The following is a 25,718-nucleotide window of genomic DNA, read 5'->3' on the forward strand; positions in this document are numbered from 1 at the left end:
CACAATCGCTACCCCTCTGGGTCTGCCAGCCACAGCTTGCGTACTCAGGGATCACCGCTGCCTTCTTACGTGCCGGATGGCTTTTGCGCTGATTTCGCGCCAAACCTTCCCCCGACCTCCGCGCGCCGCCGACCGGAGCCAGCCCCGCGCCCGCCGGCTCGTCTTCTCCTACCAGTCCGGATGAACGCGTCTACTTCAACTTCTTGGCTGCCCGACTTCCATTCAGATAAATCCTCTGCCGGATCTGGGTGTTATTCTGATAGTAAATTATTGTTGTAAATTATTGGTTTTCTAATCTTGGTTGTACGAGGAGGTACGGTGCGTCCACCTATTCCTCCATCTTGCCGGAAGTCCGAGAATTTTGTTCTTTTTAAGAGGTAAACACATTCATAGGGATAAAATCTGGAAGCATCTACATCAAAATATTATCAGTGGCTACTCTTGAGTGGTTTTTTGTATTTTCTTGTTTTCAATGCTTACCAAATTTTCTATTTAGAATCAGGAATAAAACATTTAAAAACAAAAAGAAATTTTGCTTACAGTAAAATTGATACAGTATACCTGGAATTTTGAGATTTGTACCTTCTGTAAATTTTGAGATTCATATATTGAATATAAATGCCTGGGCTGTCCTTAACTGTGGGACGGTTTGGCCAAACTCCAGTCCCAATTGCTTTGAAAGGAATAACTTATTCACGCAGCTGCTAAGGTGAGTTGAGCCCAATTGTTCCTGGCAACATAGTAAGGGCATTGTGGGAAATGACAAACGTTGGGAGTAGACACACCTCCTAGTTCTCAAGAATGGCTCAGTCCCATCAAAAACCAGAATTGTCATGATTTGGATGCAGCCTCATCAGTGACTACACCAGGCCTTCAGTAGAAGCAATCATTTCTGTGAGAATGAGGCCTCTTCACTTATGTAAGACTGCCTTTGTATTGATGCAAAGCCTAACAAAATTCTTAGACATGTTTGCAATGTAATTGTCATCGTTGCATGTAATCAGCAAGGAAGAGTGATTGTTAAAAAGCACAGTCCCTGAAACCAAACAACTCTAGGCTCAGGGTCTGGCTCCACCATTCTCTAAATGCATGAGCTTGGGCAAGTTTTATTATGTTACAAGTCTCAGCTCATCTATCTGTCAAAGAAGGTTGACCATACCTATCTCCCAAGAATTTAGTGCAAATTTAAAGTGTTTATCAGTATATATCCCTGACTGGTGTGGCTTAGTGGGTTGGGTGTCCTCCCACAAGCCAAAAGGTCTCCATTTCAATTCCTAGTCAGGGCACATACCAGCATTCTGGGCCAGGTCCCTGGCTGGGCATGTGTGAGAGGCAACTGATCAATGTTTCTCTCTCTTCAATGCTTCTCTCCCCCTCTTTCTCTCCCTTCCCCTAGCTCTAAAAATAAAGAAAATCTCTTAAAAAACAAAAATAAAATACAGGATCTGGCAGAAGTTAAGGCTTGCTTGAGTGTGGCTGGTAGGGTAATGACTGGAATAATTTATAGTTTTAATTTGAACATTTCACTTAAAATGGCATATGGTGTGCTTAAGTGTGATATTATTATGTTACAGAATTGCACACTTATGATTTTGTAATAAAATGGCGTTATTTGTGCCAGACCCTGTATTTATCAGTATGTACACCATGTGGTAATTCAATAAAAATATTTTAGAAGCCTAGATACACAGACTTTCAAATCATGTAGCCCACTATTGAAAAACTAAAGTGCATACTATTTATTTTTAAACTCAAATTTAAAACACACATCCTTCAGGTCGAACTTAGAGAGCTATATACACTGAAAGTGGTCCCTGAGCCCTCCTCACAAAGCACTTTAATAGCTGTTCCACATTTTGAAGGAGTCAGGCTCTGAAACCACATTGTGAACTACATAAGATTTTGGGCAAAGTCTCATCATTCTTCTCCTATATCATCTTCACTGACTCTATACTAAAGGGATGTGAGTAATGGTGCAAATGATGTCACAGACACTATCGCATTGTGTTAGGAGTATAAACGTTCACTCCTATCTCCCACACTGGCCTCATAATCACCTCAGAATGTATGAATAAAGACAACAGAGTATATGTTAGGAAAAGGGCATATTTTAATAATGTCTCAGACCAATGATATACTCTCAGTAACATGAAACAGTAATTGTTGAAAATATTTCATTTTGCTATGCTAATTAAATGTTGTAAGTAGAATTACAAACCAAATAAGATGTCATGAAATGGGAGAAAGTAGAAAATAACAGTAAAAAAAGGTAAAGAAGAAGATTAAAAATTCTACAAACATTAGGATATTTTTCAAACCCTGCTTCAAAAAGGGGAGACAGCATGGTATACTGTTTCTATAGCACAAAATGAGACACACAGACCTAGTGCTCAGTCCAGATTTCCGTCACTGACTCTTCTGGGAAACAGTAGGTCAGTCATTTAACCACTTAGAACCTCAGTATCCTCATCCAGAAAATTAAACTCGTTTAAACTTTTTATGATGGTATGATGATCAGAAATGTAAAATACCTGGTGTGGGATATGTCTATGGTGTTCTGTATTGGTACATGGAAAAAAAAAACCTTAAAAGATCAAGGTACTATATAACATGACACAAGCTAGGCCATAAAAAAAGAGCCAGTGCATCAAAAGCCAGACGCCCACCCAAGGTCACAGGATATTAAATAATAAGTGACCGTGACCTTGACATAAAAGTTATTCAGGAGATAAGAATTAAAAGCTATAAAGCAAGAAAATGAAGTAACCAAGTAACACTGTAACTCGGGGTTGGGGGTCAAAAAGACAAACAGGTCAAAGTTAATGACTAACCGGGAACAGTCAATCTGATACAGTCACCAACCAATCAGATACCACCTTGGTGACTTTCAAGGTGAGCGTAAAGCCAACAAATAACAGCTGATTCCAAGGACTCATGTTCACAAGCTTTGATACTGACTGTCCCGTTCCCAGAAGAGAAGGCAGTGAGGCCTCTGGCTGGAACTCTGTTATCACTTTCATCTCTCCAGAGTCTAACACTGCCGCTGCCACCTCTATTGTTCTTCAGAAATTAGAAAGGACTCTAGAGGGCCTGAGTCAGAGCTGTCTCAAGGAAGACACAAGAGTGACATCCCACCACACAGTCAAGTTTGGAGAACAATGGCCACTAGCATATTTGAGAAGACAGGATGAAGTCCTGCCCTAAGAACAGCCTCTGTTCCCAGACAATGGCTCAACTTGACTTAGGATAGCAGAGTGGGTCACGCTACATTCACGCCAAGCTCAAGGCTATTGCCGTACATACCTCCAACAGCCACTGTTGCGCATTTATCGACAGGTTCCTTGAAAGTTATTCTCATGTACACTTCCTGAGGCAGGTCTTGTCTTCTATTTCATATGTTTCCCAACCAGACACGTTTGTCAATCCCAGAGGACTCAATGGTGTACCTAAAAGAGAATAGCAGTTTAAGTTTAACCACTTTGGAAACGAAATCATAAAATTTTAAAGCTGAAAGAGAGTTTATAAATCCAGTAGACCTCACTATAAATAAAAGCATTAAATTATTAGATTGTAAACAAAAAATTCCCAATTGACCTTTCTCACCACCTACCCAATCTTTGAACAATCTCCCTCCCTCCCTCTCTCCCTCCCTTCCTTCCTTCCTTCTTTGTTATTGTTGTAAAATATACATAACATAAAACTTACCCCATCTTTTCTTAATTGAAAACTAAAGTCTGTGGCCTTCTATCACATAGAGGTATGTCTTTTATATATTTACTGATTATCACTGTCAACAAATAACTGATTTTCACAAATGAAGTACAGCAGCATCGATATGAAAGCAAAGGGTAACTGATAACCTCCTCACAAGTTGACTGATAAAAAAGACAGTCATTTCTCTAAAACCCAAACATCACCCTCACAAATAATACCTTTTATAGTTACATATGTGAAAATGGGTGTTGCGTAACTGGGGAGCTAGATACAATGTTTTGCATCTGACAGAGAAATAGGACGTTAGTTGTTCAGTTAGTTCCTCATTTATAGTGATTTTTACTTACATGTGAAAGAATGTAGAATCTAATGGTAGCTGGCAAGGTAGCATTTTATCATGTTTAATTTAATCACTGACATTCTATTTTTTCCCTAGAAAAATCTATTAGAAATGGGTTCTCAACCGTTTTCAGGATCATATAAGCCCCACATCACTGAGCACCTGACGAAAGCTAAGCCTATTCTACTACCACTCAAATTCACAAGGATCTTTGAAGCCCATCCCTGGCACTTCCACGTACCAAACTGAGTAGCTAATATCTTCAGCCAACCTACAGGCCTAGCTCTGTGAGGAAACAATTTTTGGAACAACAACAACAACAACAACAAAAACCCACTCTCAAAAGTGCCTGAGGACCTTGTCGTACCAGGCAATCCTTCATTTAATCATTCTTCATCCTGTCAGAAATAGTGCTACACCTATAAATAAAAAATACAGTAGAAAGCCACTGACACAGCTAACTAAAAATAACACAGGACTCTCTTGCCATTACATTAGCTAATAAGTATTCAATGAAAGGTTCAGAGTAAAAAAATATTCACGTAAAGGAACATCATCTGATACTATAAACATTATACACAACTTAGGATCAAGGGGAATCAGAGGGTTCCCCTAAAATATCTCAGGAAATAGGGTGTCGCCTTATATTCGAGGCCTTGCTAAGTCTCATACTAAAAACAAAAATCTCAGTTTATTTTGAATAATAAAATAATTAATACAAATTAGTGCTAGCTTTGGATATTTATATGTCACTTGACACAGAAACTGGTTAACAAAAGGAAGCAAAGGAATAAACTGAACAATTATTTTTGGAGGTAAGAACTGATGATAGAAAATAGGAGATACTGTTTTTAAAAAGCCTTTTAAATATCATTTTAAAAAGCAATACATAGGGTTGTTTATCTCTGCTTCTTTCTAAATCCTGATCAAAATTATAGTAAAGAGAGAGAAAGATATAAATTCATAAAGAAAAAAGAGCAGAAAAGTATATTCGAGCAGATAACAGACAATAATGGCATTTTGGAAGCTGGAAGCTGAAAGCAGAGATGACTGCTGAACTGAGCAGAGGAGGCCAGAACCTCATGGCCTGAGGAGCCAACGAAAAGCCAGCTGTCTGCTGCAGCATAAGGCTTAGGAAATGGAGCTGCTGGTTCCTGGGGAAGGAGTGCAAAAGAGGGGACTGGCTGAAAGGCTTGTGTAAAAAGCAGTGAGGCCCTTACCTTACACCATATATAAAAATTAATGCAAAATCGATTCAACACCTAAATACAAGCCCTGAAACTATAAAATTTCTCCAAAAAAAAACCACACAGGGGCAAATTCTTACGACTAGATTTGGCAATGATTTCTAGGATATGACAACAAAAGCAGACACAGACAAACAGGACTACATCAAACTGCAAAACTGCAGCACTGCAAAGGAAATAATCAGAATGAAAAGGCAACCTGAAAAATGGGAGAAAATATATGCAGATGATATATATAATAGGAGTTAATATTTAGAATATATAAAGAATTCCTACAATTCAATAGCAAAAACAAATAACCCAACTGAAAAAATGGGCAAAGAACTTGAATAGATATTTCTCCCAAAAAGATATACAAATGATCAAGAAGCATATGAAAAGATGCTAAACACCACTAATCATTAGGGAAATGAAAGTCAAAACAAAATGACATGTCATCAACTCACACCTGTAAATACTGCCACTATTAAAAAACAAACAAACAAGTATTGGCAAGAAGTGGAAAAAAGGAAACCCTGGTGCACACTGGTAGAAATGCAAAACTGGTGCAGCCACGATGGAAAACAGTATTAACGTTCCTCAAAAATTTAAAAACACTACTACCCTATGATCTAGCAATTCACTTCTGGATAAAGAAAATGTGGTATATTTCTTTTTTTCTTTTCCAGAAACAAAACTTTTTTTTCCCCCCAGAGCAAGTTTTGTTTATTTCACAAAGAACAGGTGGGGTATCATTCAAAAGTCAAAGTAATCTACCATATTAACAATAAAGAAGGAAAGATATAAGATTATTATAATAGTTGATGAAACATCATTTGATAAAAAAATTATCATCCATGTATAACATTATTTTAAAAATAAATCTTAGAAAATTACAAATAGATGATAACTTCCTTAACCTAATAAAATACAGATACCAAATAAAAACTATGGCAAACATATACTTAAGGTGGAAATCTGAAAATCTGAAATCAGGAATGAAGTAAGGTTGCCAGTTACCACTATTTCTGTACAACATTGTTCCTGATCTGTGTGATGAAGCAAACAATAAATTAAAAGTAATATTATTTATTCTTAAACAGCAGGATATCCTATCCTATGCTACCGCAGGGAGAACAAGAAAGACATTAGGCTAAGTAAAATAAGCTAATCATTAAAGGACAAATACCATAAGATTCCACTTACATACAGCATCTGAAGCAGTCAAACTCTTAGAGAAAGAAAGTAGAATGGTGGTTGGCAGATTCTGGGGGCAGGGAGAAAAGAAGAGTTGTCCAGTGGGTATAGAGATTCAGTTTTTCGAGATGAAAAAGTTGTAGAGATCTGTTGCACAACAATGTGAATATAGTTAATACTGTTGTACTATACACTTAAAATGGTTACGATGGTAAATTTTATATGGTTTGTGTTTTTACTCAATAAAAGAAAGAGAGAAATTATCGTGGATTATGTAGGTGGGTCCCCTGTAATCACAGGGTCCTTAAAAGTGAAAAAGGGAGACAGAAAATGAGGTCAGAGGAATGCTGACCTACTATTGCTCCTTTAAAACGAGGGACGGGGACTGAGAGCCCAAGGGGCAGCCAGCCTCCAGATGCTGGAAAAGCAGGGGAAGGGTTTCTCCTCTAGAGTCTGCAGCCCTGCTGGCACGTCCAGGTTAGCCCAGAGAGACCCATGTCAGACCTCTGCCCTACAGAATGGCAAATGGCAAGATAATAAATGTGTATTGTTTTAAGCAAATATATACATATATAAATTTATATATATGTAAATGTGTGTGTGTGTGTGTGTGTGTGTGTATAAAAGAGGGGCAATTAGGACCCAAGATCTTTTCCCCACCTGGCAGAGCCAGACAAGCCACCCCTCGTCCCTTAACAGGAGGCAGTTTATTCTCTGGAGAAAGGAATACAGCAAGGCTCAAAGGCATCAAATAAGGTTAAAAGAAAAGCATTAAAATCTAGCATTTACAGGCTTGGACAGTGAGACCTCTGGCTCCTTTCCCCCCACATTGTTCCTTCAAATCCTCACAGGCAGGCTTTTAGCCTTTTGGTGAAACTGAAAGATAATTAAAAAAAAAAAGCCTGCAGATTCTGAGGTCTACAGGAGTCACCAACTCAAATGGCCAGGTCCCTGCCCAAAGCCCAGGAGGCCACAAGCTCTACTCCACTTTTCATTGCCTCACTCCTAAATGTAAACAGAAAACGAAAGCCTCCCCATTCCTCTGAGAAAAGCTTCTAACATTAAAGTCAGGGACGAAAACAAGTGCATAGAAAGAGGGAACACAGGGAAAGGAAAAGTGTAAAAAGTGCAAGAAAACAGCAAAATAATACAATTCATATTCTCAAAGGAAAAGAGGAAATATTGCATCCATGAAACAAAAAGAGGATCCTATTTAAAGAAATTACTCAATTTAAAAATTAAATTGAAATTACAGATACACTAGCAGAAAGTAAAAGTTCAATAAATCTAAGAAAACCTCTGCTCAGAAAGCAGAGCAAAAACACTAAGAGATAGAAAAGAGCTAAAAAAAAAAGACATAAGAAAATTAGAGAATCAAACCAGTACGTCCAAATATCCAACAGACAGACTTGCAGAAAACAGAATAAGACAGAAAGGAAATTATCAAGGCAATAGTACGGGAAAGCTTGCCAGCTTTCAAGGATATGAGTTTCTGAATTGAAAGGACTGTGAATATCAAAAAACCATTAAGACCTCTGTCCCAATATGAAATTTCAGAATTCTGGGGATAAAGAAAAGAGCCAAACATTTTCCAGATAAATAAAAGAGCTCATACACAACCAACTGTGAAGCACAATGGCCGGAGACGTTTCAACGTGGGTATCATAAAGTTCAACCATGAACAAAATATAGTCATAATAAAGTAAACGTTGAATATTGATTTAACCACAGACCGTAACATGCTGCACCCAGAGAATGGAGAAACAGTGAGAGGAAGTGTGTACTGAGAGTAAAGGGTTGTACATGAGAGGCAAATTCTCAGCAGGGAATCAATGTATCAGCCTAAAATTTAAACAGAAACCAATAAATGGTGCTTAAAGCCCACACTGTGTTGTTTAGGAATAGGCAGGTGAACACCAGAAAATACAGCTAAGAGTGAAAAAGGGCTACCATTGGCTAAAGGAGTAATAGAAATAGAAAATGAACAGGGAATGACTATTATACAGAGTGGGACAAAAGTAGGTTTACAGTTGTTCATATGGAAAATAATACAATAATTAACAAACAATACAAGAATAGACTGTTTTATGTACCCACAACTGTAAACCTACTTTGCTCCACGATGTAGCACTATTTGAATTTGAAACCATGTGCATGTAATTACCCCCAGATAAATAAAACAAACTAATGAACACATGAAGGCAGAGAGAGGAGGGAGGGAGGGATGGAGGGAGGAAAGACAACCTGACAAAACAGATCCACAACCTGTTACACCATGGAGATCTCTGGCGTTCACATGCACAGAAATAATGGAAATGGCAACTGTCCTGACATTATGCAAATGGTCACTTGTGACTTAGAATAAAATTTACAATTACAGCACCATACGTGAATTTCAGAAGTGCTGTATCGCAAACTAAAATGATAACTGATGTGGAAAATGGTATTGGAGGCTTCAAAAATGTGACTCTAATAATGAAGACACTGATATCAAATATGTACATTGAGTTGGAAGAAAAATATTCTGAGATAGAAAAAAGGATTATTGTTTTATATAAATATGTGATTAAATATACATATACAACTAAATTGATTAAATGGATAAATGTTCATTGTTACATCTATATACCCAAACCATTCCATACATATTCAAGTTAGCCACAGAAATTGTTTAGTTCTTTTCGGTGGGAAAACATGGGAAAATATAAACCAAGCATTAAAAAGTCCATAAAGAAATTACAAATCCATTTATTTGATTCATGTTATTTTTCTTCATCAGCCTTCTTTCCAATCTAGGAGAAAACAGGTAAATTAAAGTTCATTCTTCAGGTAATAAGCTACTTTTAAGAAAAACCCTAAAATCCAAGGTCACTATTATTCACTCTATGCAGAGTAAAATCGGTCTTTCCCACTTCCCAGGTAATTCCTGCCTCAGTCGGTGTTCAGAGGAAGCTGTCCAAGGCAAACCCAGACAGAAGCAAGCATGTGCATACAATGCCAATACATAATTGCACACCAAGTACATATAATGGTATGTACCATGAGTTTTAAAATCATACATTTATGAATTATCTTTTGTCCATTCAGGTACATTACTGCTAATGAACAATATACAGAAAGATAAAGAAGCAAGAAAGCATATTTTCAAACTATAAGAATTATACCTGTGGGTGAAAGGGGTAGCAACATGTTTAAATTTTCAGTTTTACTAAAACAAAATCAATACCAAGTGGAACTAGAGTCCATATGCATATTTGCAGGATCAAAGAGCTTAGAGAGTTTAACCCACAGCATCTTAAAGGCTTAGACATGCTTCCTCATTTAATTTCATGAAAGACATTCTCAACTAAAAATGAAATACAAGCCTTTGAAAACATATGTGAATGCAGAGTTACACGCCACTTAACAACAGGAGTATGTTCGAAGAAATGTGCCATCCTGTGAACATCACAGAATGCACTTACACAAACCTGATGATACAGCCTGCTACTGCAACTGTATGTGCTGTACTCTTACAGGACTGGTAGCACAGTGGGTATGTTTACACCAGCATCACCCCAAACAAGAGTAACTGTGGTAGAACCCCTGACAGTTGGCTTTTCTTTCTTGAATGCTTAAGCTTTGATTGTCCGGCCCAGGCCTCCACTTCAAAGAGGCATCCCTTCAAGGAAGGCTATCTGGAATAAACACATTGCAGCCACAAGACCAGGAAGAGCCAGGCCACCCCACACGCCCATCCCCCACCACGAACTAAGGCACCTTTGTTTCAGAGATCTTGGTTGATTTAGATAACTGACCATTTGAACTACTTGTTTCCTTCTCTTCCTGAGCTTTAAATTCCTTACCTTATGTTTTAAATTGACCAGCAAAGAGTGAGCCTGGTGACTAAATCCTAAGCCCCCACCCTGGACCCCAATAAAGCAGAATCTCAGGCCCATGCTCTCCCTCTCTCTCTCTCTCTCTCTCTCTCTCTCTCTCTCTCTAACCTCTGCCTGGCTGTGTGCCCCCTGGACTGCCGTGTAGTTCCAGGGCCTGTAAATAAACATTTTTTCCCCTCAAAGTTTCATAACGGTTACTGCTGAAGGGTGTTGTGCAAAGCAATAACCCATGAGGGTCAGTCCAGTTAAATGGGATGGGGTGCCTGTGGGAAACTCACCGGACTGGGCCGAGCAGCCCATCACTAACGACAGAGATGGCACAAGCAGAATCTACCACGGCACTAGGCAACAGGAATTTTTCACCTCCAGTACAATCTTATGAGACCACCCTCCTCTATGGGGTCCACCTGAAATGCATTATGCAGCATGTGACAATGATTGTAAGTACATACGTGCATTATGATACCTGAAGAAAGGGGTAGTTTCTTTAAAATTAATAAACGTTTGGAACAATGTTTGTATTACATACAGACAGAAAAGCACAGAAATCTTGACTGGCTTGCTTAACTTTCCATAAGGGAACACACGTGTGTGGCCACCACTCTTCCCCAAAGTCACCACTGCCCTGACTTTGAATGCCACACATTAGTTTAGCCTGATGGAAAAGGTATTTTCCAGGGACCTGTCCGAGAGTCTAAGACTCGCAATATCTAGACTAAAACAAAATGCTTTAGGAAGAGAGAAGCAAGTACTGTAGTCGCTGACTGCAAGGGGATATTATTTCAGAAAGCGTAGATGAGCCTGAGGAAGGTGTTTGGACAGGTTGGGTGGTTGTGTGAGGCCAGCTTGCAAGTTCTCCAGAGACTCTGGGACAGACAAGCTGTTTTATGATACAAACAGAAAGGAAAGGGCCTTTATCATCCAGGACGAATGTACTGCTGAGGGTGAGATGGGAAAGAGGGAGCAGAGGGAAGAGCAGCGGGGGCACAGGGAGTCTGGACCTCCTTTCTATAGGCACAAAAACATCTATAAAGATAATAGACAAACCAGTATGTGCCAGCAGCTAGACTATTACTGTGGCATCATCATCTCATTTGATCTTCTAATTGCTATGAAGCCTACAGACAGATAAGAAGATTGACTCAAAGCAGGTAAGAATGGTGCCCAAAGTTCAACACTTAGCAGAGGAGGCCAAGCTGCTCCCCTTTTCTGCTTCTATGCAGGCCTAGAGACACCAAAAACAGAAAGGAGAAAGTTCACAGAAAAAGAGGTCATTATAATTAGATACTGAATATATTGTATTGTCCCCACCCATGAATCATTTAAAGGAAAACAACCAAGTAATTCAGGGTCCACAGTCGTCTGAATTACCAAAAAAAATTGAAGATTCTGTCACTTGCAAAGTAGGCCTGCTTATCTTTCTGTCTCAAAGAAGACATCTCAAAGGAATTCCTAGCACTTCACAAGGTCTGATTTTCTGACATGTTAACTTGTTTTATCTCTCTGTATGCTTTCCCACTGCAGTGGGAATATCAAAAGAACATGATGTCCCTCAGAGAAAGTCACAGATGCAGACAGGCAAATTAAACAGAAAATCATTGAGGAACCTATACTCCACGTTCAAATGGCATGACAACCTGCAGGAATATTTCATTCTATCTTAAGTACTTTCAAAAAGAAGGGGTCAAAATGGGAACACAGTTCCAAAAGGGAACTTTCTAATTCTGCTACTTGAGAGGGAGAAGAAATAAAATATCTAAATAAGTTGACATAAGACTATATCTGATGTACCTACTAAAAGGCATGTGGCTAAAAAGGCCTTCCTGCATCCTCATTGATACATCCAAAATAATATGTCAATGACAATAACTATGATGGTCAGACAGCATGAAATTCTTTGCATTCAATCCTACCAGAACCCTGCAAAGGATTAGAAGCTGGGTTAGGATCCCCAGCTTCTCAGATGCAGACATTGAGCTCAGAGAAGCTACGTAACTTATCCTAAGTTGAAAAATTGTCCAAGGTCAAAAACGTATCTGAGTTCACACTGCAAGGAAATAGAAAAGGGTTCCAAATCATGTCTGTTGGGAACAGTTCTGGTTTAATGATGAAAACAACCAAATCTACTTTTCCATTCCAAATCATATAACAGTTCTTTCACTATCTTCTGGTTTCCAATTGCTTTTGATATGTCCTGAGTAAAGGACACTGAGTAAAGGATACTCCTTCCTCCTGTGAGACAGGGAAAGTGTCTTGATAGCAAGCAGCTTGAGGACAGGACACCAAAACAGGTCTGGATGAACTCTCCTTACAGACAGATAGCTGCTAGCATAGCTGAGAGCTCTTTGACGCGGCAGGCTTGGTTTTACAGTGGATGCATGCTGCGAGGACACAAGGTGAGAAGTGCTTTCCAAGACTAGCGTGTAAGCAACATAACTATGCTCACCTTGCAAGTAAAGCACCTAGAGGGAAAAACACCCAAACGACACTTGTAAGGCTCTAAACATTCAATTAAATCTGAGTACAGTAAGGCAAGAATCTTTGTAGACATTAACCCAATGACATCCAGAAGAATACTGGGGGAAGGTGGGACAGAATAAGGTCCTTTCCCTTACTCTGTCAAAGCTGAAGTCAAAAGCCGCTGTCCACCACACACACACACACACACACGACACAAAGCGCGGCAGGCACGCTTCATTTTGGCAGCCCTGCCTCAAACTCTAATTTTAATGTGGTTGTTTCTCCTCAGGAGAAAGATGGTGTGTAATTAGACATCAATAATTTATAGAGACCAGTAACAGCACAATATAGATTTAATTCTATTTTTCTGTTTTTATTTTACTTCTCTGTTAAAATCGTACTTTATTAAAAGAGTAAAAAGAACTGAAAACTTTCTCATTATCACTCATAAGTAGCCTGATTCTCACTCATAAAAGAATACAAAATCCAAAGTACAAAGTTAGTGTTTTCTTCCTTTAATGTCTAACTCTCAAATCAACACAATTTAGTTGAACCTCTTCTTCCTTTCCTCGCCTTGGAAAACCTTTACAATCTCTCAGGATGGAGGGATTCAACCACAGTTGAAAAGTCCCAGGCACCTCCTACCAAAAGCTAACGCTGAAGACCTGAGTATGACCTCAGGGCAAACAACCAGTCCTCTCCATTTCCACAAAGAGGAAAGAAACCTAGTGTCTCCCTCGGCCTGAAGGAAAGAGAAGGTAGTCTATGCCTTGATTCAGCAGTTATTGATTGAGATACATAGAGCGTGGTTTCCCTGAGGCAGTCTCAGTTTGGCTAGGGGAAGAACAGGAAACCAGTACTTACCTTTCTGCGCAGCACCTAATACTGTGGAGGTAAACATCAATGTCAACACGCAGGAGCACTTCCCAGGTGGGGGCCAGGCACAGGTCCTGGGCACTCTGCGTGCCTTGCTTTAATCCCTGAAACCAGCCTGCGAGATGTCAAATGCCTTCCTTTTACTGATGGGAAATAGCGTGTATGGGACGCAAAAATGTGTTTTCCAAATAAGAAGAGTATTTCTTATTTCATAATTAAATTTTTGGACATTCCACCCTACCTTCAAATATAAATCTTAATCCCTATTTTACCTTTTGCAAGCAGCCCAAGAATAGTCTCTGGTTCCCAGAACTTATACTAAGAAATCCACAAGGTGAAGAAATAATTTTCTAACAGGTCCTGTTATCATGGGCCCACTGATGTGCTAATAAAATCTTCCTCATATATTATTCAATCACAGCTCCCTGAGGGCAAGAACCATACTTTATCTGTGCTTATTATGTCTTTATTACCTAGGACAGAAATTGGAAAGCAGCTAACAAAACCTCATCAATGTTCATTACCAATTATATCAAATCAAGTTTCTTAGATCAGCCCAGTCAAGCCATCTGGTTCACCCGCCTTTACTTTCCACACTTACTCATTATTTTCAAAACAGGATTACTGCCTGCTCTCAAAAGATTTATTCATCACTAAATGTGTGCTCCTGCAGTCCCTACGATGAATGTCCTTCCCCTGACCCTGTTCCTTACCCTGTTAATCCATGTACACCACCTGGTTTAGAAAGAACAATGGAAACATGCTTGCAATGATGGAGAAATTGTCCACTTGCCCTTTTTTGACTCAATAAAAACATTTATTTTCTCAAAATATCATATGAGTCTCCAGTAAATTCTGGATTGGTAATTGCCTCCACATAAGATTATAATTTACCTTCCACTAAAACAATCTTTACACAGTCTTATAACACTATCAAAAAATTTTAACTAAGATCAAAAATTGTTAATCCTTTCAAACAATTCTCTAAACTAGATCTAACCTCTCGTCGTCCAAGCAGCCTCCCTTTGAAACAGTCACACTATCTCTCGATGAGTCAGGAGGCCTCATAAGCATGGATTATGTCAGATCCCAAACATATGGTTTGTGCCGGTCGGCAGTTTAATAAATACTTTAAAAACTAATCTAAATTCCTTGCCTTTTGAACCTAGATTCTTTTTAGATATTGGGAAGAATAAATATTTCATGAAAATTAATGAAACTCAAAACAATAAGAACTTTCTAATTTCCCTTTTAAATACTTTGAAGTAATTTATGGCTTCAAAAGAAAACTGAGCATGAATTGTAAAACAAGCTACCAAAATAAACTTTGCAAGTCACGAAAGCTGCCTTTTGTGTTCCTAAATGAGGTGAAATTTACCTGGCTAATAAGAATATAAGATGGACTGTAAGGGAATCCCAAATTTACTCCAATATAGAAACAAATTAAAATATTAAATTGAGTTCCAGAGCAGATTCTGAGAAATGTTTTTAACCATGAATCAACTCACTTACTGAAATCAGCCTTGTAATAGACATATATCAGGGTTTCTGTTCACTACCCCTATCTGGAGGGGATTCTGCCACCCCTCAGGCTCAGTTGCCATCTTCTGTACCTTCCGATACAACCCCCCACACACGGTCCAGGCTGACTGGACCTGGAAGAACACCTGACCGATGGGCAGCCATTCATAGGCTGGCCAGGAGCCTATGATCTGTGTTGAAAAAATTGGGGTCAGCTGGTCAGATTTTTCTGCCTCAAGAACTGGAATCAAGAAACCCAAAGGGAGTTGCCACTTTCCTCTTCGGGCTTTGTCTGTGGTAGAAAGTGAGAGCTGAACCCAAGCCAGTTCCTAGTATGTGATTCTCACATCTGCCTCCTGATCACCGCCCTAATCCCCCTGCCATTCCCTGGTGACACTGACCTGGTTTTGGCAACCCAAAGGAAACAAAGACAGAGAATATCACAGCGACTTAAGTTAAATTTTTATGTAAAGACCTCTCCTATTACCATAATTAGAAGAAAGTCACCTTCTTCTTTGAGACTAAATGGAGGAAACAGCTCCTATCATTTTAGTACGAAATCTGAGGTCAAATTTCAAAAGAAATGCAGTTTGGTTATTTTCATCGTCCTCTCTATTCTGGACTTTAGGTTTCTCACCTGTGAAATGAGGTATGCGTCAGGTATGAGAAGGTCTCTTAATTGCCTTCCATGGTTTTTCATCTTAGTACAGGGAGTCTCTGGTATAGCAACGCGTCCCTTGCAGACCCAGAAGGGCTCTATTTTTGGACAGTTTTTGGGCAGCGGTAGAAAACACCGTCTATTACCCGGGCTGTCGCATGGTAAATACCCTATCAAATTCATAATTGGAACTAACATTTTCTCATAAAAATTCTTAAAATAAGTTGCTTCCCAAGGTTCCCCTATTACAGCTAAATAGACATAGACTATTAGACATTTTCACACTATTTTCTACTACTCTGTCTTTCATGTAAAATGTACAATGACACGAAAATGCCCTGCCTTTCCCTTAGTTTAAAGAAACTAAAAAGCAGAGCACCTAAAGAACTGCCCCAATATCATTCATCCATTCACTCTCTGCCCTGATGTCTTACACGGGCATCATTAAAGCAGTGATAACCATGGGCTCCAAAGCATCTCCCCCTTTAGGAGGCCCCCAAATCTTCAAATGGCTCGGTTATCAAACAAAATAATGGAGACTTAACTATCCAGACAAAAGAAAAATTACTTTCTGGGATGAATTTTTTTCTCTCTTCCAGATACTAAGAATCTTTGTAAAATGTACTACAATTTTTTTCTTACTTTCCCCATTTGCAAAAGTAACAGATGTTCTCTGAATGGTCTTAGTAAATAAGAATACACATAAACAAGAAAAAATTACCAACATCTTAGCTCTCAGTCGGGTCACTTACCACTTAGAGATGCTTCTCCCTAGTTCCTTTTTTAGGGCCCTACGATCACAGGAATTTTTATCTGACTCACTGATGTGTGTGTGTGCACATATATGGTGTTAAATATGTTTTTACTTTCTGTAAATTTTTTGTATATTTTTTCACACTTTATATTTTTTTACATTTAATGTATACTTTTTGTATACCTTTTGCTTTATAAATTATTTTATAAGTTTAGAACTATACATACTATTTCATAATCATTTCTCATGTCACAATATATGGCCACATTTCTAGGCTATTACACTATTAAATATTCTTCTTTTTAAAACATGTCTGCCCCTCTTCTTTTTTGAGAGATGGCCGATTCACTGCTTTCTCAAGAATTAGGGTTTTCCCCTCCCACTTCTAAGAACATTTATCTTATTACATGAGTTACCTTGGTTCACTATAAAGTTTTGGAAAACATAGTAGAGTTTCACCAAAATTGAGAACATATATACACACTATTTTATAAATGATTCTCATTCACATTGCATCTTGAACACTTTCCTATCTCCTTAAAGGTGCTTCTGGGGTTATTTCCTGATTTTTTTCAAACAAAAATCCCCAGAACCCAATTTCATATGATGGTCATGAGTCAAGGTCATCATTAGGAACACTGATAATTGCAATACCTTATATAACTATGCATGCAAGTGGTAGGTATACAAGTTGGGATGAAAAACCCCAAGAGAAGCCCTATATCGGTTCTGTGTTACTAATTTTATTTTTTAAAGAGTACTCCAATTTCAAGCTTTTTAATCAGTGGTCTCTCCCTCATAAAAGAGATATAACATAGCTCTCAATGAATTTAATGTCTGCAAAGTGAGTTATTAACTCAAACAGACTTTTCCCAAATAACATTCCCATTCTCTACACAATAAGAATACAAAGGAGGAGAAAAAAAGAGAAGGGAAAAAAAGGAGAATTATTTTCCTGTTACTATGAAACAGACGATTTCCAAACCACCTCTATTTTTGAGTCACTAATGAAAATGTATGTCAACAGTTTAAACGGAATTTTCTTTCCCACAGTCAGTAAGAAATGTGTGTCCTTCAACACACCCAAATTTGGATAAGGGTATTTGGAGAAGGTGTGTTCCAACACCTGCAAATTCTCTCCCATCACTCATCAGAAGACATTTCTGCACTGGTCATAGCTTCCTCAAGCTCTGTGGCTTATCTGATTAACCACAGTGCAAATGTGAAGCCCAAGCAATTCTGTGAAATTAAAGATAATTTTTAGACGACATAATCATCTAATGATCTTCCCTCCATCATGAGCCAACTTCATTAAATCTGTTCTGTAAAGCATATTTCATATTCTACACCACACAAAGAAGCAATTGAGGCCGATGCTGTCAGGGAAAGAAAAAGCATGTTTACCAGATCTAACCTTCTAACTGTTTCTGTCAAGTGGGCATTACCTTGTCTGGTTCCCTAAGTGGCTGTAGGCCTTTTAAAGTTATCTTATGTTCAAGATACAGAAAAGGAACAGAAACAATCAGCACCAGACAACAGACAAAAATCTATATCCAATTCATTCACAGAACTTAAAACTGTATCTGCCACTCAACAGCATTGAACAAAGTTTCTGAACATGTTAATGTTCTCAAACAATAACATTTTTCATTCACCAAAAATTCTTTACCTCTATGAGAACCATCAGAATTAGTATACATGGATTATTCAACCTGTCTCTTATTCATTTAAATTTGGGGAGAGCCTGTACAAACACTTGCTAGGGTAAGACTGACGAGTCTTTCTGTAAGTGTCTGGTTTTGTCAGCATTATAAAATGTTCAAAATACCTCTTCCAAAATAGCCACAAACTTGTCCTGCAGTTCCATGGTGTGCTGTTTCAATTCAATTACATTAACCCTCCAAGTGTCTTCCTTTGAAAGGTCAAAATCACTCATTAGAAAATAAACACAGCTCAGTCAAATACATTTGCCTGAAGCAAACTGGTAATGCAAAGAAATGGCCCCCACCTGGATAGAGGTTGCGTCCAGTCCTGCCAATTTATTTTTTGACTTTCAGAAAGTCTTTTCCCCAACCTGTGTGTCTCTGGGTGGGTACAGGGGTGTACGTGTATGTGTGTGTGTGTGTGTGTAATCCATAAAACAGGGATCTAGATGAGATGCTCTCTGTCATCTGTGATTCTGTATTCGAATGATTTGCATTTACAATTATTCTAATTATTCTACCTATTCCAAATTATGAGCAAGAGCCAAGTATGATTACTGTTGATTAAAAAATTGCCGTGGGAGGCAATGAAATATAATGGTAAGAGATAAGTGAGAAATTAAGACATGTAAATATGACACCTACTAGAAGACATTAGAAACATGTGAGACATTTCGGATGGCACAGTCATTGGGGTCTCAATTGACATTTAGTGAGTGAGTTCCAGGGAAGCAAAATGTATTAAAATGTGTAGAACAGGCCCACACATGAGGTTCTGCCTCACTAACAGCTGTGAGCAACACTGAAGAATCTGGATTTCAGACCACGTGACTTCTCATTAGCAGTGTGACCTTTAATGACCTACATGGTTAAGTCATTTAATTCTGAGCCTTGAGCTCCTCAAAGGAGCTTGGAGCAAGTCCTGGCTCTACGCTTACAAACTGTGGGTCCTTGCCTATTCAGCAATGGATCCTCTTCAGTTTCCTTGTCCATAAAAAACGTACAAAAAAAAAGTTGCAGGGTTTTGATGAGTGGTGGCTCAGCGCAAGTTATTGCGGATGCAGAAGTAGTTCTTATCGGGTGCTCAGGGCTGCTGCCACTCCAGGGCCACTCCGGAGCACGTTACAGAAGCTGGACAGACACTTTCAAAACCTCAGTAACTACGCCCATCTCAGATCACCACTGACAAGAGCTATTAGTAAAAAGGAGGAGGGCCTAGTCATTGGTTATGTTAATTGATATTTTAGCACATTGTCTTCCAAACCAATCTGTAAGCCAGTATTACGACGTTTTGGGGTTTTTTTACTTAAAACAGGACATATTCATTGACTGACTAATGAGGCACCGCATACTCAGGTTTCCAGGCGTGCCCCAAAATTTAACTGTAGTAATTATAACATAATGAACAGTCTAGAGAATTAAATGGCAAAGCCCAGGTTCCAAACACCAGGTTAAATACCGAAACATCTACAGAAAAACAAAAACTCACTCCCAGTTTCTTTATGCATCCTCACATCCTCCTAATAAGACTTAATTTTAGAAACACAATGAAAAACAAACCAGAATTGCAGAAATATATCAATATTAACAAGAACTGTAAGTGCCCACATACCAGGTAGGTTAACATGCATGAAGCTGGCACAAAATGTCCCACGAGTTGATGGCTCACAAGTGCAGACAGAAAATAAAGCAGCAACACAGCCCTTCGGCTCCAGTAAGTGCAGATGTCTCAGAAGCTTAGCAGGTCCCACTAGCAGACCCGGGCACAACCCCACATTCAAGTGTCACGAAGTTCCTCATCCGGGGAGTGGACAGCCCCATGTTCATTGGGTTTAACGTGCAGTCCGTGGATTTCAATGGGGTGTCGAGAGCTCAGAATCAGGGCTGTTCCGTAGCTATCGAGAGAGGGGCTTACTTAATGATTAAATTGTACCTGCCTGAAACAACATGTGGTTGAAATACCTTACATGTAGGAGAAAATGGATAAGTAGATGTGATATATTTAATCAGCACCTTTTCACAATTGCTGGCAGGATGGAAACTGCATTCACAAGGCTAAATTCTAAAAGGTGACTGGTTTTTCACTGAGTACATGCTCAAATCCTAGCTTCACAAAGCCTAAGAGTAAGCCTCCCAAGATCTTCCACGTACACGTACTTCAAAGAGAAGTTCATCACAAGGGATATACCAAAAGGATGTACATCTCAGAATTGTTTAAAAACATGTTCAAGTCTAAATGAGGGCTGGTTAAATTCTGGTTATCCCATATATTGGAATCGTGTAGCTATTTTTTAAAAAATGGGTTACACTGATATGTACTGACAGGTAATCATCTCCAAGAAGTACTATACAATGAACAGAGCAAAGCAGGGAGCAGTGTGCGTGTGTACACAGGATGTTTGTATTGGCACAGAACATGTTGGAAGAAAAGACAAGAAAACTGAAACTAACTCTGGGGAAGGCAAGGGGGGGATGGGATGAAAAGAAGACTTTTCACTTTCTCTATCTCTCTCCGTTGCTCAGGGAATTTTAAAAACCCTGTGCCTATATTTTTTAATTTAGAAAAGAAATCACTTAATCTTTTTTAAAAGAGTAAAAGAGCAGATGCTCCCTAGCTGTCAGTTTTCCTTTCATACTGAGTCCAACACATTAAGTGAGAAGCATGACCCATGCAGGTAGCTTGTTGTAAACAAAGTGGAAAATCATAGTTCCTTGCTTCTCTACAAAACTGCTAACCACCTTCCCTAAATTTTAGAAGATGAGGTACATACTTTCCATGGTCACCTGCAGGAAACAGGCCTCAAAAACATTTGAAAAGTCTGTTTTTGTATTATCATATAAATAATTCTTCAGTGGCTGTAAATTTCTCTCCGCCTTCATTGTCACACAGGCTGTGCCAAGCGCACAGTTTGTATAAAGTAAACATCACAGAAAGCACTCTGCTGGTTGTCCGCCGTTCTTTATTCCTCAGCCAAATGCCTAGGGAACTGGCGGAACCTGCTCACGTCAATAAATACCAACGTACAGCATACTTACTAAACAGAATCACACTGTGTACTTTGCCACCACATCCACATTATGCGCAGCACCCCCACCACTACCAGCATCCAGAAAGCAAGCAGGCTCCTTCCTGGGTACACACAATACAAGCAAATGCCCCCAACTGGTCCATACCTCCACAAAACTCAGGCCAGCTCGGCTGATAGGGTACAACAGCTGTCATCTAACCCAAGAAGGAACAGATGTGGCCAGAGCTACCCCATGGCTCCTGAACCTCAGTTTGAACTCAATCAACCACCCCAGATCTCCCTATACTGCATTTCTGATGATCACATGGCTTCAGAAGAATAAAAAAGCTCCTCTCTGCAAGCCCTTAGGCCTGCTTACCAGTATAAGCTGTGAGGTTGAGCAGACTGCTTAACCTCTCTGCTTCTAACTTTCTTCGTCTGAAAAACGGTACTGGAATGCCACCCACCTACAGCTCACAGAGCTGAGTGAGGATACGGCATGTAAAGCTTTTGGAACATAAGTAGGCCTCCATGCGTGTCAACTAATACCAATGCTATCACCTCTGGGCACCACCCCGCAGCAGTCTCCTACTTGGTCTTGCTAATTCCACTCTAGCTTCTACCCACTAATAAAAGTGACCTTAAAAGTGGGGAGGGAGGAAATCATCCAGGTTACTTCCACCTTCCTCTCCCCACTGAAAAGTGACCACAGCCCCCCACTGTCTGCATTAGAATGAAGTCCAGAAGCGTTGACACACTTTAGCCATCATTAACTAGGGGAACTGTGGCTTCACCCACAACTTCCTGCCCCTCACTTAGCGTAAAGACCTCTCTGCCAATTGCTCCCAATACTCCTCTGTTGGACTTTTCACACAAAGAGAAAGATGCCTAATAAGGACTGTTCTGCTCTAGACTGTGGGGCCCATTCACCTCTACACTGCTAGCTCCTGCATGGTGGCAGAGATGATGACTCAAGTAGCTGTCCACCAGCTGGGAAGGTCGGACCCATCTCTTCAAGTATTTCAATCTTTACAGCCCACAGAGTGTTAAAGCTGGAAGACAGGACAACCTGGCTTCATTATTGTATCCCATTGAACTTTTCCGAACTGAATAACGAATGAGATTGTGTAAGATAAACCAAAAGGTTACTGGGTATTAAATTCCACACCCTTCAGCTGACCAGTTCAAACCAGGTGATTCATCCACATACCATCTAACACTGGGCTTAGCTGAAAGGCATGGCTCTCCATTATAGATTTCATTTTAGAAACATCTTGTTTCCCCCTTTGAATGTGAGCCCCAAGATAGTTCTGAGCTTTGCATTTTCTCTCAGGCTCAGCAAGCTGCAGTTAAAACCCTCAGTGAAAGTATGCTGATGTCACCCTCCAGAGAATTCAATCTCTAAGAAAAGCCCATTTCATTTGCATAGGACAAGACCAGAATGAAGACTTCAAGCCAGGTGGGGGACAGGGAAATAAAACACATGGTCTCAATGAATCCCCACCACCCTCGATTTTCCAAAGATTGCTGTTTGGGTGGGTTGGAATAATTTACCTTGCAAAATATGTGACTGGGATAAAAATCCCTTTTATCCTTCAGAGGAAGGAGTTCACAGCCCACCATGTCAATCCTTATTTTTTTCGTTTTCTTAATTATTATTTTAATTGTGGTAAAACACACTTAAAATTTACTACTGTAACCCCTTTCAGGTATATAATCCAGTGGCATGGAGGCTGTTGACACTGTCGTGCAACCACCACCACCATCCACCTCCAGCACTTTTTCACTCGCCCCAAGTGCACCTAACTCTGCACCTCCTAAACAGTGACTCTCCATCCCCTAACCCAGCCCCTGGACTCCACTATTCTGCCCTCTGTCTCTGCGACTTTGACTACTCTAAATACTTTATGTAAGTGGAACCATACAATATTTGTACTTTTGTGACTGCTTTATTTAACTTAGCATAATGTCAAGTTCATCCATGTTGCCACATTCATCTGAATTTCCTTTCTTTTCAAGGCTGGATAACAGCCCATTGTTTGCACACACCACATCTCTTCTATCCATTCACCCATCAGTGGACACTTGGGTTGCTCCCACCTCCTAGGTACTGTGACTAACGCTGCTATGAAAGTGGATAGGCAAATATCTCTTCAAGATCCTGTTTTCAATTCTACTGGATACTCACAAGGAGAATTGATGGATCATATGGTAATTATACTTTTAATGTTTTGAGGACCCCCCACACTGTTTTCCATAGCAACTGTAATATTTTACATTCCTACCAGTGCATAAAGTTCCAGTTTATCCTCATCCTTGACAGCACTGGTCATTTCCTGGGAGGTTTTCACAGTAGCCATTCTTATGGCAATCCTTCATCTGTTTTAACTTTTTTTAACTTTAAAACTGGTTAATTGAATTTTGTCCCTACCAAGGAGTTTGGCTAAGAACATTAGTGAATCTGAGTCTCCTAAGCATGCTGAATAATCATCTTCTGAGAGGTCATTTTAACAAGGAAGTTAAGCTAAAAAAACAAAAACAAATGAAAAAACCTTTGGACACAAAACCATCTTGTATTCAAATCTGCAACCGCCACTTCGGAGGTAAAGTACCCCTTCTCTAAACTTCAGTATTTTCCTTTGTGAAACGGACTTGTGAATACCCATTTCTTAAAGTCGTGGGAAAACTACACTGCCAAACTGGAAAAGGCACTTGGTGTGGGCCTGGCATCTAACAAGCACCGAAAGAATATCAGATGATAAGGAGGAGAAAGGTTTCATTATTACTAGAATAAAGTAAAAGTAAGTCACAAAAAAAGATCTCATACATTTATTCAGATCATCTTAATTTGATACAATTTATACACATACTCCTCAAACCTCAAAGTTGTCACTGTAGCCATGACAGCATTTCCTTATCTATAAATATATAAACATAAATATTCTCTAGAGTAGGTAGGCTGTCAGAAATTAAGCAGTGGTAACAGTAAAAAATTGTACCTTTTTCACAATTTGAAAGAGGGTAACATGAATTTGTCATATATTTTATACTTAATCCAGTTATAGCAAAAGCTAATAGAACACATCATGAGACAAAATAGTTTTTCTATGTTCTCTTGGTTAATTAATTAAAGAGTTAATGATAAGGAGCTACTATTTTTTTTCAGCCCTCACCTGAGGACATGTTTACTGGTTTTAGAGAGCAGAGAAGAGAGGGTCAGGAAAAGAAACACTAACCCAATTAACCAATTCTGTATGCCCCAGTCAGGGAACCCGCAACCTAGGAAACCAAACCTACAACCTAGTCATGTGCCCTGACCAGGAATCAAACCTGCAACCTTTAAGTGCACAGGACGACGCTCCAACAAACTGAGCCATACCGGCCAGGGGAAAAAAGGGTTATCTTTGAAAGCATGGCTTAGGCTACATTCACGTACTGTATTAAAAAAAAAAAAAAAAGCTTAATCTGTTGAAGCTTTTCTAGGGTATATTTTACTTGGCATATTTATCTGACTTCTCATTTAAATTCACAGAACCTGAGGGAAAAATTTAGAAATCATTTAAATCAAATTCCTACCAAATAACTGCTAGTTTGTTCTCTTTCTACAAAGTTACTAACAAATTAGATGTAAGAGGGTGTATGCATACTTCACATTTTAAGTAAATGAAAACGGATTTGAAAATAAGAATTAAATCAGAAGGGCGCTAATTCATCATCGAAATCCTTAAAGACCCTGGATGCATGTGTGCGCACCAGGCATTTTTCTAAGCACTCCACATTTATTAACACTTTCCATCTCTATATGATGATTCTGATTCAGGTTCCATTACTACTACAGTGCATTTTAAATTGCTCGTTAAAATTCTGACACATTATTAATATAATTCACCAAGAAACTGCCATGTGAAATAACACTCTAAAACCTTAATTACGTTACTTGCTCCAGGTTTCTAGACAGTCTTCTCCTCTCTGTCCTGGCTTATACAAACTATATTAACTTTTCTCTTCCCACCCACCCAAGGAAGTAGTTTAAAACATGGGGATGCCCTGACAATGGCATTTGTTTCGATTTACTAGTTCAGGTTTAACCAGGAAACTGTTTCAGCCATTGTTATGTTAAAATGCTTTAAAATTACTTTCTAATTTCAATGATTATGGTATATGGACATAAAATGTTTAAATCTTCTTTTGGTGATTTGAGACTTAATGAGGGAAACAGCTGATTTGTCAAAGAACTCTTTAACCGGTCCCAGGAAGGCTCCCGGTCACATTAGGAGTATCTACCACCACTGGGTCTCAGGGATCCCTGGGGCCAGGCAGAAGGAACTGGGCTGAAATGGAACTGATAGGAAAATATGCCCTCTAAAAATAAATTCCTGAAAT

The 25,718-nt window shown here is 39.2% G+C and overlaps 1 protein-coding gene across 1 annotated transcript in view; it reads right to left on the reverse strand.

The window, feature by feature from the left end:
- The window catches only part of SGMS1 (sphingomyelin synthase 1), a 286,000-nt gene that overhangs the window by 132,547 nt on the left and 127,735 nt on the right, over positions 1-25,718 (reverse strand). The window contains exon 4 of the mRNA XM_028511456.2: positions 3,304-3,446. The gene's annotated coding sequence lies outside the window, so the exon portion shown is untranslated. The remainder of the gene's footprint in view (positions 1-3,303; positions 3,447-25,718) is intronic.

Source organism: Phyllostomus discolor, chromosome 5 (genome assembly GCF_004126475.2).
Source record: "Phyllostomus discolor isolate MPI-MPIP mPhyDis1 chromosome 5, mPhyDis1.pri.v3, whole genome shotgun sequence".
Lineage (NCBI taxonomy): Eukaryota > Metazoa > Chordata > Mammalia > Chiroptera > Phyllostomidae > Phyllostomus > Phyllostomus discolor.